Source organism: Aphis gossypii, unplaced genomic scaffold (assembly GCF_020184175.1).
Source record: "Aphis gossypii isolate Hap1 unplaced genomic scaffold, ASM2018417v2 Contig00007, whole genome shotgun sequence".
NCBI classification, from domain to species: Eukaryota; Metazoa; Arthropoda; class Insecta; order Hemiptera; family Aphididae; genus Aphis; species Aphis gossypii.
The window spans coordinates 131941-141616 of NW_026082986.1; positions in this window are offsets into that span (position 1 = coordinate 131941).

Consider the following 9676-nt stretch of genomic DNA (forward strand, 5'->3'; position numbering starts at 1 on the left):
TTATGCTCACATAATATGTGTATAATAGGTATATAACGTAATATATTATATAATATGTATACATATCATATATTTATATTATCATGTTTGTAAATTGCTTGTTTTTATTTAATAAAATAAATAACGGCAAGTTGTCGCAAACAGATAATCCTTATTACCCATACATCTTAAACCAGTGATGGAAGGAACGATTTACATTATTTGGTCACGTAAGATATTAATATATTATACATAGTTGTGACAGTGTAGCACAATAGGACATAGGTACATGTGATCTATTTCGTGTGCCGACGGAGACAATGGATGGTCCAATAAGGGTCTCTGTTGCCGGGTATAAAGACAATTTCTTTGAAATGTGGAGACCTTTGATGGGCCGCCTGCGACTCTGGCCGGCTTGACCAACTCGTCTTCTCTCCTCAGTGCATGAGCACCCATTAAACTGATGAGTGCATGAGCACTTAGATATTTCAACACCAGACATTGCGAGCGACAACTTAACCGTTATTTATTTTATTGAATAGAAATAAGAAATTTACAATCATGATATGTGAGCATATCATTACATAGCTATAGAGAAAATTAATTCAAAGCGTCATTTTAGGAAAAATCAAAAAATGTTATGAACGTCTGAATTTTAGATTTTTTTGAAATTGCCTAATTTATCCTCAAATAATTTTAAATATTTGTTATTATTCAAAAAGTATAATTTGTAGGTACTTGAAAAAATCACTAGTTATTTAGAGGTATTTTCTTTACATGATTTAATTTTCAAAATTAAAAAAAATTTTAATGCTATTTATAGGCATTTTAAATATTCATTTTTGATTAGTTTTTTTTTGTATAAACGCTGATAAAATTTTTTTCGGCTTTATTTAGCTTATAATATTTTTTCCTATAATGACGTTTTGAGTTTTCTCTATAGCTATTTGAAAGAAAACTTAGTGTTGAATTTTTAACCTTAGATATAAAGACAAAAGATTTTTTGAATTTTCAACTACAAAATTACTTGTACATTTTCTCAATTTTAACATATTTTATAAAAATTTAAACTTTAAACACGTATAAAAAAATTGTGACTAACGATTTTTCATTTTTTTAACTTCAATAAGAGCTAATTATACGAAAACTTGTATTAAATATTCAAATTTTTTTGGATAGTCATTTGGTGAAAATTTCAAGTACCTGTTTTAAAAAATCGATTTTGTCGAAAACTGGTTTTGCGTAAAAATTCCTGTTTTTTTGTCATTTTTTTGTTGTTATTGCCGATTTTTTTGAAAACTAGTGGAACCTTCTTATTTTTTACCTCTATAATGCACCAAGGATTTCACTGCCATCGAATACCACCCCCGAAGTTTGAAATTGAAGCATTATTTCGACAAGTTATGCTGTACACAGACACATAGATGACACAGGAAAAAAACATACATCATTGTAAAATTAATTCATTCATCACTTCTTTCAGAATCTAATATAGGACGTATATTGTATAACATATGACTTTTGAGCTTATAAACGTTAATAAACAATAATACACTCTATTGTACGTCTATTTATACGCGACTGTTGACTGTAAATAAATAGCTATGCACTTATACATATAATATATATGTATAAACGTTTTCATATAATAATAAGGGTAACACACGTTTCCGGATAGTATACTTAAATATAATATAATATACTCATCTATATAATAATATATTTATAGTATATTTTATTATTACGAGAACGTCTGCTATAGCTCTATCATATTATATACGAAATCAGATGTATACTCATTTATGTACAGTATAAATCTAAGGCCTAACACCATGTAAAATAAAATTTGGTATAATAAAGTCGAAAATTATACCTAGTATTGTAATAATTGTTAGGTATATACATTCTTAGAAAAATATATTTTTTTTATCCAATTTTGTAAAACCGTTACAACACGATTGAGCCCAAAAAAATAGGTGTTGATCCTTTTAATAATTTTTTTTCCAAATTTTACAGGTTTAGGACTAATAACAAAAGTAAATTATTGAATATTTTAAAAATTGTTTCATTGTATGACATTAGAACACTCATACACTATTTAAAAATTACAATTAATTAAAAACTACACACGCCAATATACTAGTACGTACTTTATATTAAATACCCGGTTATTGGATTATAGTGTATCGGTTTTGAAAATTGTATATTTTAATTTTATGACTCGTAATGAGAAAACACAAATGTTCATTTGATCATGTATTAATATTTTTAAATAAAGTATTGGAAAATTGTTGAAAGAACAACACTTATATTTCATGGAGCGAAATTGTTTTGTATTTTTTGCAGGTAAAAAGGTAAGACGAGCAATTGTTATACAATCATGTTTTAGCTTTTTAAAACATAGTTTCCTAAGCAAAAATATTGAATAAGGAACCTACTAACGAATTAAATTTTCGATTCTAGGCAGAGCGATGAATGTATTGATTTTTAAATGATGTAGTTTTTTGTGTCTTTGATTTTCAACTTTGGGGGCTTTTTTTGGTAGTAAATTAAATTTAGTTGTTACTTTGAGGGGTCAAAGGTAGAACTCACAGTACCTTTTAAAATAACAAGAAAAAAGAAAAAAAGTGTAACTCATAAATGAAAAACATAGATACTTGAAAATGTCAATAAATCTTAATATCAGTATTTTTTATACATAATAATATTTTAAAAATATTTTGTAGATTTCTTAATATAAGATTCCTCATTTGTATTTATCGACTAAGAAGTATACATATTGAAAAAAACATAGTTGAAAAATATGTTTATTTTTATAAACGTTTAGGTATACAGTTAAAATCTAATCAAAATCACGAAAGTTAGCAAATCATCTTGTAGTTAAAAATTCATAATAGTAATGTTTAATTTGTATAGCTAAGAATTAAAAATGTATTAAAAAGTTTCTTGTAAGGTGTAATCTATATATTGTAACTACAACATTTAAAAAAAAATAATATATAAATGCAGTTTATTTTATAGACATTTTAATTTCAAATTTGTATAAAATTAGATATTTAAATGATAAAATATACTTAGAGTAATTTATAGTCATACTGTATTAGAACGCTCAGAACTGTTTTATGTAGGTATTAAGGTATGCAAGGGTTTTAAAATTACAATGCCTTATTCAATGGTGAGGTACTCTCGATATATATAGAATATACATCAAAGTAATTACCAACTTTTCTCATATTTTGCATTATTTATATTTTAGGTAAATATTATTATAATTTTTTTTATTTTTTAAGTTATTTTTTATTACTATGTATTTTTATTAATATTTGTAAATTAAAACTTATTATAAAATAAATTTTACTATTTTTGTTTTATATATTTTATACGTTCTCTGTACGAATAAATAAGTCATACCTCAATAATAATATCTTATTTTCAAATAAATTTAACTTGACAGACTTTTATACTTTTTAAATTTTGATTATTTAGTTTATTAATAATTAATAAACTATAATTATTATAGTCTGATATTTGAGATTTTAATGTTTTTATATTATAATTTTATTTTGGCGAGATTAGCTATAAAACACAATACACATTGATATAAAATAAAATAATCACGTGCATGTTTAGAAATCTATACCCAATTATATCGACTGCAGATTATCAACTATACTTTATGTAAATAGAAATTTGCATATTATTAAAATATATGTTTAGGTATGTATATAGATAGTAGTAGTATATAAATAACTATTTCAATAACAATATTTTTACAATAAATAATTTAACATTGTTCGTCTATCATTTATTACTCCGTTCAAGTTCTATAAAATGTGTAAAATTTGACGATTTTGTAATATTTAAATAATCTGTTGTGTACATTAAAAGGGAGACAATTTTTATCGCTCGAAAGATGGAAATTTTTAAAATAAATAAACCGTTGTATTTCAAGTCGTTATGGACGCAATAACGGAAATTTACAATAAAAAATAATTCCTGGGCTCAATATATGCGAATAAAACAAATAAAACAAAAAAATTGTTTGGCGGGACTTCTCGCACGTTACATATTGTACAGTATGTATAATTCCATCTTGAGAGATATGCCACTGAAAGCGCTGCACCGTTGTTCCGGTTATTATTATTCGCCGCGTACGAAAACGATAATATTTGCTATATAATATCATACACGTCACACATAGTGCGCTTACATTTCTATTATGTAAAACGTATATTGTATTGTATTGTGCATGCATTATATCAAGGGCGGCTAGACAGACTTCCCGGCGGAGAGCTTATAAAACGATCGTACTTTTTAAATACGTATCTTATTTGTACGCATATATAATGCGAATTGTGAGATCATTTCACTACAAGCTCACACATAATTGTATATTATTATATAACCGGATTTAGTATAGATACTAATATACTATTAGTTATTACACACAAATATCCATCCGCCCTCTCACACACACAATATGGCGTGTCGTGAAGTTCTTCGGGTTTACCGTAAAATATTTTTGTCTTAATTCTTTGTGTTAAATATATTTAATAATAATAATAATAATATTCTACACGAACTCGAAAATATCGGTTTGATCAAACACGGTTTTCAACCTAATAGTTTTTTTTTTATATGTATACAAATAAACATTCAGCGCACAATAAGACAATATAATTAGCGACGGGTCGAAGCAATCGATTAGCTACTGTAGGTGCTGGCACGTATCCGGTGATGACATATACACACCCACCAGACCCACAAACACAGCTGCTTTTGACTTAACACTTCTTTAAGGAACAAAATAATCACCAATCGACTTTAGCCAATACACCGTAGGTGGATGCAAAGCCGGTTATTGATTTTCCCCACAGTTGACTTAATAATTAGACATCCAAACACGGCTATCGAATATTTATACTATTTCTATTTACTCTTGAACCGAGTTTCACTTTCTCAGAGTAAAACCGCCGTACAGATGAGTTGCAAAACATGGACTCCGTAGACTCCAATAAAATGTGTGTGTCGCGAAAATTTATAAAAGGACAAAATGATAAGCTGTGAATTAAAAAACGTTGGGAATCCTCAATCTAGACCATTAACAGTCACGAGTTATTATGCCTGGTATATCTAGATATATTGGTGGTTATATGTACAATTACTGTGTGTGTGAAAGATAGGTGAGAGAGATTCTTAGAGATTTTATCTCTTTTTAGATATCATATTTAAATTTGTTCATAACCGCTAACAGTTTTTTTTTAAATGTAATTAATAAAAAACATTTCTATAATTCCATTTTTATTACATTATTAACAATAATAATAAAGTATCACGTCTACCGAGTTATATTATAAATGTATAACAAACGTAAAATTTAATGTCTTGCATGACATACATCTCTAATATCATTGTGATTGATCTATGCATCAGTATAAATCATACTAATATACTATTGGTAGTGATCACTCTAAGTATGAAGTAATATAATAACAATATCGTTGGAAACAAATTAATAAAATTAGTGGTTGTTACCTAATACCTACATATACATATTTAATTTGTCTCCAAACTTCCAAACTATAAATTGTAAGTATAATAATTTATAATATTATACCAATTGACGAGATACGATGGAGTGGAGACCGAATGGTTCAATAAACGTGAAATTAATATTATATAATAACGAGTGGTCTAATAAATTATCTAATAAATCCCACACTATATAAAAAATATATATTATGCATTCATATTAGATATTGAATACCATGCTTGTATTTTTAAATTCTCGTCTTACAAATATTTTACACGTTTTGAGTATAATATAACTACGCGTCATACTTAATTTTAGTTCTTTTAATTTAAAATATTTTATTTTTTAAATTTTACCCATACATTAATACTGCGTGGGTGTGTGTGTGTGTATTAAAAAAAAATATAAAATATATATTTTAGTAAACGTACATGTTATATTGACAATTGCGTTGCGAGGATCAGTACATACAGGCGTACATACATTTGATACGGGCGTAATAAAAATAAAATGAACAATACACAGTTTCATCACTGCCGATATTATTTTATTATTATAGATGCAGTTTGCGAGCCAATACCTCCGCGATTACACGTGGTACCTATAGTAGGTAAATGAAAACGATACGTTAAAGACGTCTGACAAAGAATTATTATTATGTCATTTTTAAAACTACTTTTAACCTACGTATATTTCTGGTATACGTTTCTACAGAGTCTCAGAGAAGAAATTACATAATTACAAGCCTAAGCGGATAATTGGTCACATTTGTGGGGGCCGGGGGCTTATGTTTGTCTTATGCATGTTAACACATATTTTTAAACGCTTCAACCGTCCGGAGTGGCTTGATTACGTTTTGAGGGGCTTAACGCTTAAGTCCCCCCTGAAATATCTGCCTATGATTACAATTTATCCAAAATAAATTCCTGAAAATAGAACTTAAAGCCCTACATGATTCATGCGCTGTTATAACAGCTTCAAAATAAAACCATGGGATTATATACTATATCTATAAACATTGATAGCATATCAATTAGAAAACTTTCACTAAAGCCTGATAAAATCGAAGGAGCTCTCCATTTCAAAATCGGCAAAAATACCTCAAACACTAGGAATAAAACCACGTCTAGCTCAATGATTGCTTGAAAATATATCGGACAACTATATAATGAAGAAAATATTTCTATACTATTATGCATTATATCTTTTAATATTTTTATTGTAAGATTGTAAACACATAAAATATCGTATTGATACGATTGATTAAATATTAAAAACCTTAAATAAATGAAAATAAAAAATAAAAGTCTCGGATTCTATTATGTATATTTTATATTTTATAAAATACCCATCGATATTGCTTTATGTGTTTGATATTTTAGTAAAATCAACGTTCAATTCATGAAAATTACTTATTCAGTATAATAGCATTTCCATTGTCAGCGGAACAAGCGTGGGTATTATAGCCTTATAGGAACCTACTTATATTGTCTTCTTTTGATGAATGTTTTTCTTTAAATATTTGCTTAGAGAAATTTTACTTAAATGTTTCAGAACTTTTTACGAACTATTAAAATGGAAAATACAAAATTTATATTAAACGCGAAGGTTAGTTTTATAGATCACATAAAAACGTTTATTTTAAACTTTTTTCATATATTTTCATAAATTTATTTGAGCATACAATGTGCTGCCTTCTGAACAAATTGCAATCACGTTGTTGAGTAAAGATCTCGTACTTGTTATTTTTATTCGTGTCATTTAGTTTTACAATTATAAACTACGTCAAAGATATATATATATTAAAACCATTTTTAGAAAAGCAAGCTCAATTGTAAGAATTTTTCTAACAACACAAACATAATTTATGTTGTAGTGACTTGAGAAGTTAAACTAAAGGTTTAAACTAAACCTGTGAATCATCTTAAGTACGCATTACGATTCAAATTTAACACTCCTATGTATAATAGTGATCCACGCGGCACCTAATGTACAGTAGAACGGTAACCACTTGACCACGATTTTTTTCGTTTTAAATAGTATTGTAAAAATTCCTCACTCCGGTTAGAACCCAAAATGATAAATTTATGATTGTCATGTACTGTTATCGCGACAAATTATGACGATAATCAACATTTTGTAGATGCAGTATATAAATCTTGCCCTAATTTGTTTGAAAATTTGTATACAACTCATGAATATATTAAGAAAGGAAATTACGAAATATATAATACATTATGGCTTATTGTTCACCATTAAGATAAATCAAACTGAAAATACATGTATAGATTAATATTCATTATTTACAGTCCTTAATGATTTTGCTTTGGAAAATATAATATTAATTTTAAAAATAATGATAATAATGAAATTCTAGCTGAGTTTGAAATTACTACCATTAACGCCATATTGGTATTTTTTATATCCATTTGGCATGTTTTTCATTTATCTCATTTTCATTATTTATTGTCACATTCAAATAGAAAGATTAACTACCAAGTATAAGAAAAATAAAAAGTTTTGCTTACTTTATCAAAACTTGCCAGCATTTGATTTCCTTTTAGTTTTAAAAGTAAGGATATTTGTTATTCAGTTTATTAAATTACTAGGCATTTAACTAAATGTCTAGGTGGATAGTGAAATTACATAAAAATTAAATGCTTTGACTATATGCCTAGACATATACTCGTACATCACGAAAATAATATAATATTATATAATATATGAATAAAAATAAAATTTGTAAGTATATTAAATAACACATTTGTGCATACTTTTCAAATAAATATATTATTTATTTATGTTAGTAGGTAGAAGAAAATTTTTAACAGCTCAAAACTATGTATTCGAATGATTTCAATAAAAAACAAAATTGCTAGATTTATTCAAAAATATACAATTATGTATTTCAGCGGTAATATGATGAACAGTTAGACCGTGGATAAAATTAACAAGTATGATCTTTGTTAAGTTCATCAGAATTATAGTTAGTAGCTCAACGGATTGATTCTGAATACCACGCACTACCAATATCACTGAATCTTGGTTAAACCGTAGATAATTTTCCAATTAATATAATTTATTATTTTATAATATATCTGGCGTTAAGATTGGTATCGAAACAATTAGGTACATATATAAATGCATAACTTTTCTACAAAAAATACAGAACAAATACCTACTTGAACAATTTATGTTGGCTATAGGGTAGAATTCCTAAAAAAAATTGAAAAATATAACATGAAGAAAGAATTAGTTGTAAGATATAAAAACAATGTGGACTAGTGGATATTCCTTTGCTGAAGCTGCTACACTCGAGTGTCTGTCTTACAGAAGTCTGCGTTTAACCAACCATCATTAAAATTAGTAATATCTGTGGTAAACATCACGAATAAAAGTATCTACGTATACACCCACGCCCGTGTATGTGCATCGTAATTAGACTTAATCAAAGTTATGACGCTACGAAGTATCGACTGTTAGTACTTAACTGTGAGTATAGTCGTATGATATAGTGTTTTGTTGTTAATTGATAATACCACGACCAGAATAAACGCTAAAACATCGGCTAAATATTTTAATATTTTGAAGAAATTAGAAATATAATTTTAGACCAAAAAATGTTACGAAGAAAATGTAAATTATTATTATTATTATTATTATTTTATGAGAGAGAACAAAAAAAATCAATCGATTATTTACTAATAGTTTTTAATCGACAACATAATTTTCGAACACACGACTTCTCACCGTCCTATAATAACGATTGGTAAAAAAAAAAAATATTCTGTGTAATTTTCAGTATATAACAGATAATTAATATTATACATTAGAAAACATTCATTCGTAACAATATGTTATTACTTATTATTATTATATCGTTATACCTATATATTAAACAAATACAATTATTCCACTTCATGTTCTAATGCACTAAGTGTGCGATTGTGTAGTAGTATTATATTATTATTATACTATATTATAATTGAAACGCATTCGATGCTGTTAAAATGCTATATACATATACATTTATGCGCACGTTTATTCGTTTATATTATATTAATATATGATAATGCGTATAACATGCAATATGCATATAGGGTGCCGTGTTCGTCGAAAGCTGCATCATCCGCACCACGTTGCGGTGTATATGCACAATGCACA